This window comes from Haemaphysalis longicornis, unplaced genomic scaffold (genome assembly GCF_048455015.1).
Source record: "Haemaphysalis longicornis isolate Haplotype H1 unplaced genomic scaffold, Haemaphysalis longicornis Haplotype H1 scaffold_1, whole genome shotgun sequence".
NCBI lineage: Eukaryota > Metazoa > Arthropoda > Arachnida > Ixodida > Ixodidae > Haemaphysalis > Haemaphysalis longicornis.
This window is the reverse complement of record NW_027526203.1, coordinates 61,934,697-61,940,511: the sequence shown is the minus strand read 5'-3', so window position 1 is coordinate 61,940,511 and position 5,815 is coordinate 61,934,697.

Below are 5,815 nucleotides of genomic sequence, written 5' to 3'. Positions count from 1 at the left end.
GAAACGGGAAGAAGTGAAGCTCGATGCGACTGCAGCGCCACGAGGCACGCGGGCAAGCGGCGGTTGCGCGCCATAGAGTTATTACTTTCCGCGCAGCGCCGCCAAGTTTTACAACTGAAGCTATTCTAGTAACGTTGGTTCCACACGCTCGGGTGGGTGTGAGGATGTAAAAACATCAAAACTGGTGGCCGAAAAATTGTGCGAAATTTTGAGCGTCCTTTCGAGAGGCAATTTTGGTTTCCTGTAAAAAGGCCACATCTATTTTTTTTTTTTTCATTCAGGAGGTCAACTAGCCAATGTTTCCTTTTCTGTGAAGTTAGACTTACCACATTTAAAGTGGCAACTGTGACTGATTTCTGGTGTGATGCCATGGTGTGAAAAGCGCTTACCGGTCAGGACGTCAAGTCCGTCCGTTAGTCGAGCTTCCCCCGGCGGTCGTTGACCCGGTATCTCCCTGGCTCGGTTTGTTGGTGACTGATTCATCGTAAGTAGCGCTAGAGACGGGACACAGAAGAGAAGACACACACGACGGCGCTAACTCGCAACTGACTTTATTAGGCGTAAACACAAATATATGTTGGCGTAAACACACACCAACTAGCCCAACTGTCAATTTTATTGTTAGTGACTGCACCACCGTGTTTCCCGCGTGCCTTCCGGGTTTGCGCGGTGCTGCGGCACCTGCCCGTCAGGAGAGGAATTAACACACCATTTCGGCGGGTGAGGAGGACCGCTAGGCGGATGTGACGTCACGTTTGCTCGCAGGGTTTCCGCGCGGTATGTTTACATTTTTCCGAGTGCTGCCTACACGGCGTACGTGCCATAGCGATTCAAATAGTCGCGTTCGACCTATGCGGTCGACGCAAGTATTCATAAACTGGCGATGGTTGTCGCCCTGTCAGTCGTCGTTCAACAGCTCCAGCGTCTTCTGGCACAACAGCTTTGCAGTTAGCTGTGGGCGTTCAACTGTCCACCATCGGCCGACCAGGTGAGCGCTCCTTTTTGGCGGGTTTGCAATCAGCTCACATATCTCCTACTGCAAAGCTTGCTTTCTGCTCGCGGCAGTTATATTAGCGACGTTTACGAAATTCTTAACGGCGCGTTCTCACCGTCTTGCATTATTGTCGCTGTTTATGCTGCTCTGTTCGCCTCTGTCGGAGATCGCGAGGTGTTGACGGTTTGTTGCACGGCGCGGAAACTTGCTCGCATGCAAACCCGTCTCGCCCGTGGCGCTTCTTTGTCTCTTCTTCAGTGTGGCGTCATTAACATCGCTTGTTATCCTATACGATTTTTCTAGGCAACGTGCCTTGTGCTAACCTCTCTTAATGTTGTAACGAAAATGAACTTGCTGTGCGACCTATACGTGAAGTTAGAGCGTGACAGAACGCTGTTGGCAAGGTTTTCGTGTGTGCGTGTGATTCGTGAGGGCGTTGTAACACGCTCTTAGCCTGTTGAACTCGTTGCTGCATCCAGCACTTTTGCTGCCAGGAGTGCCTGTCAAGGGATGCTTACTTCGTTATGTGTTTTCATCTTTAATAGTGGGGCCAGTCGGCGTTCAATAAGCGATGGAGATTCAGCGGGAACGACCCGGATAACGCAGGGCGGGCAAGAGCACTGCTTGTGTGTTCTTCGCTGTCGTTTGCCCCTTTTTGTAGTCATCCTAGATTGTTTATTTACTGCTGCCTCAACGGTGTCTCATTCCTCATGTTCCATTTCTTTCTCTTGCAGCATCTCCTGACTGCAGTCACGGTGCCCCTAGCCTGCCTGCAGCACTCATCCTGCCATTCTAGTGGGAACTGCCATTCTAGTGCAGGTCACTTGTCACAACCTAACGGGTTCCCGCCCTTGCCTGGCTTGTAATTGATGGTATACTTTATATCCACCAGTGCGTTCTCACTCCGTGTACATTTCAAGCGAGGGTTTACAGTAACACGGTAGTTGATAGTCATGAAGACAGCAGCGTGTGTACTAAAAATCAAGTTCAGTTATTTAGGCCAATGTCAAAAACCAACCTGGTATGCGCATCCATTCCAGCCTGACATTTTCAAGTACAAGTCTTTCAGTAAGTAGTGAAACAATGAAGAGGTAGGGATAGCTCATGCACTGCTTATTTACTACCTTAATTTTTTTACTGTTGAAAATTTATAGACGATGCTATATGTACCACCTAGTGAAGTCTCACCAGAAATTGTTTTATGCACTACCGATATAGCACAATCTACGAGGCGGGCTGGCGTGACCTTCGTGCAAACAGCATCGTACGTGGTTTCTGTCACGACAAAGTTTGCAGTCTTGGGCGTGTAATGGGTTATGGCTGACCACAGGGCCGTTCACAGTGGCTTCCAGTGGAGGCAGGAACATAAATTACATGGTCGGCCAGGGCACAATACATGGTGTTGGTCAACACCATAGATATACTGTGCCTCAGATGCCCGCGTCATTTTTTTTTTCTAATTTTACTTTTGAGTTCTGTGTAAGCAATTTGGATCTAGTGCCCCTGTGCTGTCTATCCTTGGTTTTCGTAAACATTAGGTAATATCGCACGGTAGCTTTATTCGTCTTAATGAGATTTCTCAGGTGCCAGATTGCTCAGATCTCGCATGGTTTCTTATGGCTGCAGGGATATACAATGTCTCGGGTTCGATTCTTGGCTACCGAGGCTGCATTGAATTTATAAAGCCAAAAAAATTAACCTTCTGTACACGATGTCTTGGTTTACGCTAAAGATCCTTGAGTGGGAGGTCTACCACGCTGCCCTGTGCCTCATAGTGCGAAGTGACCTCAGTTTACTCGATTATGATGCAGTTAATTAATGCCTGCTCATGTAAACTCTTGAGTGCAAACGGGAGAAGGTGCACCTGCCTCGCCTTGAGCTGTTAGACTAAGTTGCCTTTTTCGCACGACGTCTAAGCTGTGTGAGAAAGCCATACAGGGCTAAGAATGTTGTAAGAAACGCCTCTTATGTGAAGCAGCTCATACATAACGTTTAAAAAAGCGTAAGTCACATTATTTTGCAATGCACTCTTTAAACGTTTTACACCCCTCCTACCGCCCTGCCTTTATTGCTATTGTTAATAAAGGCGCTTTGCATATGTAGACACAGGAAAATGAAGCAGGAAGACATATAGATATACTTTTCATCTGCACAGTGTCGCAGGCTATGCACCTGACGCAATGCTGTTTGTTCATCGCGGTTTGCACTGTGCTTTGAAACAGTTTGTTACCAAGATCCAAAGACTCACTTGGCTATTTCATGTCAGGAATGATACAAAAGGATCACCTGTGGAAGCAATGCCCATCTTATTCTTGTCATTTTGTAGTTTATGAGAGCTGCTGCAGCCAAGCATTTTATGGTATATTTATGAACTAGAAAATACATGGAAAAGGCAGTCTCTAAGCTGGAGGGAAACTATCGAGTAGCATCTGCATTTAGTTTAAATAGTGGCGTGTTGCCCAACTGCTGGACAACCGCTATTAATTTTATGCCGTGCTTGTGATTTGCTCAAGTATGTGAACTCTTAGGCAGTTACGTGTTGATAAAAGAATTCCGTGCTATCTTCATTCATTCACTGCAACTCGTTTGTGCTCATGGGGAGCATTCGGAGTGTGACCCTTAGCATGATAAAAATCAGAATACGCCTTACTCAGTTGGACTCACGATATACCTGATCAGGACACGTCTACTTTTGAATGCTTAAATACCTGATCACATATGAAAGAGGCAGCCCCATTCCTTCCCCGTAAAATAAAAAGAAGACAAGAAGAAACTATTTTACATTGTTTGCAGGCAATTAAAAATAGGTCTGCATGCAAAAGGTCCAGGCGAGGCTGTTGTTTCTTACGCTTTCAAGAATACATTAATACTGTTGTTGTTTTACAATATAAAGTGAATTTTTCTTACACTACTTCCTCGGCTTCAGTTGTTTTCCTTTCTGGGTGACCTATGAGACCAAAGGTGCAATGTAATTAACAGTGTGGCTATGTTGGTTGTAAACATGATAGAAAAAGAGCACAAAAATACGCATGGCAAAACTCGGCACTTTTGTTGTGTTGTTTTTCATTGATAGTTAATCTTGTTTTGTCCTATGGCACAATGCAATTCTTGAAACCAGCTTTCCTGAGAAACCTATTGAGCACAATTTTTCATACCAGGCAATATTACGTGGAATGGCTGCTCAACACTTTTTGCCTGAATATAAATGTGGCTAAAAAATGTCTTAGTTATTTTGAGGAGGAGGAGGAGAAAACTATTAAACAATGCGATCGAGCTTGTAAGAGGGCGGGGTCCTCAGTCCAGGACTCCGTTGGTGCGGCCTGCCGTCTTCGCCCTTTCAGCGAGCCAAAGCTGCTTACTTAGTTCCGAGCTGGCAAGTTCACTCTCCCACTGCTCGTATGTAGGACTGGGGATTGGTGCAAGGTCTGGGTTTGTAGGGCATGCCCAAACCATATGGAAGAGCTTTGCTGGGCTGCCGCAGTGACTGCAGAGGGGGTAGTATAATGTGGGGTGGATGGCGTGTAGCCGTGTGGGATGTGGAAATGTGTTTGTTTGAAGTTGTCGGAGGATGCTTGTTGTTCTTTTGTTAATGTTTCTGCCGGTGGCGGGAAGGTGCGTCGTGTGAGCATGTAGTGTTGGGTGATGTTGTTGTATGTAATAAGTGGGTGTCTGGTCCTCTCACCGTCCTCTTGCGGTGCCCGGCGAGCAAGATCTCGGGCGTGAGCGTGAGCCACTGCATTGCCGCGAAGGGATGAGTGGGCAGGCGTCCAAATTATTTTAATTGTTCTTTCAGAAGGGTTTTGGACCAGAATGCGTAGGGCTTTCGTGGAAGTCCTTCCGGCTATGTACTTCCGACACGCCGCTTGCGAGTCGGTAATAATAATCTGGTCTTGGGTCTGGGTTATGGCTAATGCGAGCGCCGCTTCTTCCGCTTCGTGGATGGTAGCCTGGCGAAGGGTGATACCAGTAATAAGACCAGTGGGGGTGGCGACAACCGCTGTTTTGGTATTTGCACGTGCATAGTCCGCTGCGTCTGTGTATACTGTTGTTTTCGAGTGACAGTACAACCTTTCAAGGGTTTGTGCCCTGGCTGTTCTTCTGCCTTCATGGTGTTGATGGGTCATATTTCTTGGCAGGGGAGAAATTTTTAGCTTCGACCTAATTTCCGGTGGAATGTCTTCGGCAGTCTCCATATCCATTAAAGGGGCGTATCCCAGGTTTATAAGTACTTGCCGGCCTGTCGGGGTAGTGCTTAGTCGTGCTTTCTGGGCGTTCAGGTGCGCCTCTGTAAGCTCGTCTAGGGTATTGTGCACCTCTAGCGCCATCAAACGAGACGAAGAAGTGCATGACGGAAGTCCGAGGGCTTGTTTAAAGGCCTTTCGAATAATGGTGTCGATCTTCCGCCTTTCTGCGGCCAGGAGGGTGGCGTAGGGGGCGACGTACGTAATTCTTGAAATCACAAAAGTTTGAACAAGACAGCATGTCCTGTTCCTTCATTCCGTGTTTTTGGCTGGCAATGCGGAGGAGCATTCTGACGATCTGAGCGGTTGACGAGTCCAATTTCCGGATTAGTCGCGTATTTTAGATGCGACGGTGAGAGGAGCGTCTCTTGCTGGCGGCCCTGTCCTGCGTGCGTCCGTCCACGTCCGCACAGCTGCATCTCTCCTCCGCTCACCCCCTCTCCTCTCTCCGATAGCGCACACTCTCCCCCAAACATCTGTAGCGCGCGGCGCTCACTCTGACAGTTGGCGGCGCTGCGCTGTGCGCATGTGCAGCGCCCTCTCTCTCCGCGGTCTCCTCTGCTTCGGGCGCTGCGCATAC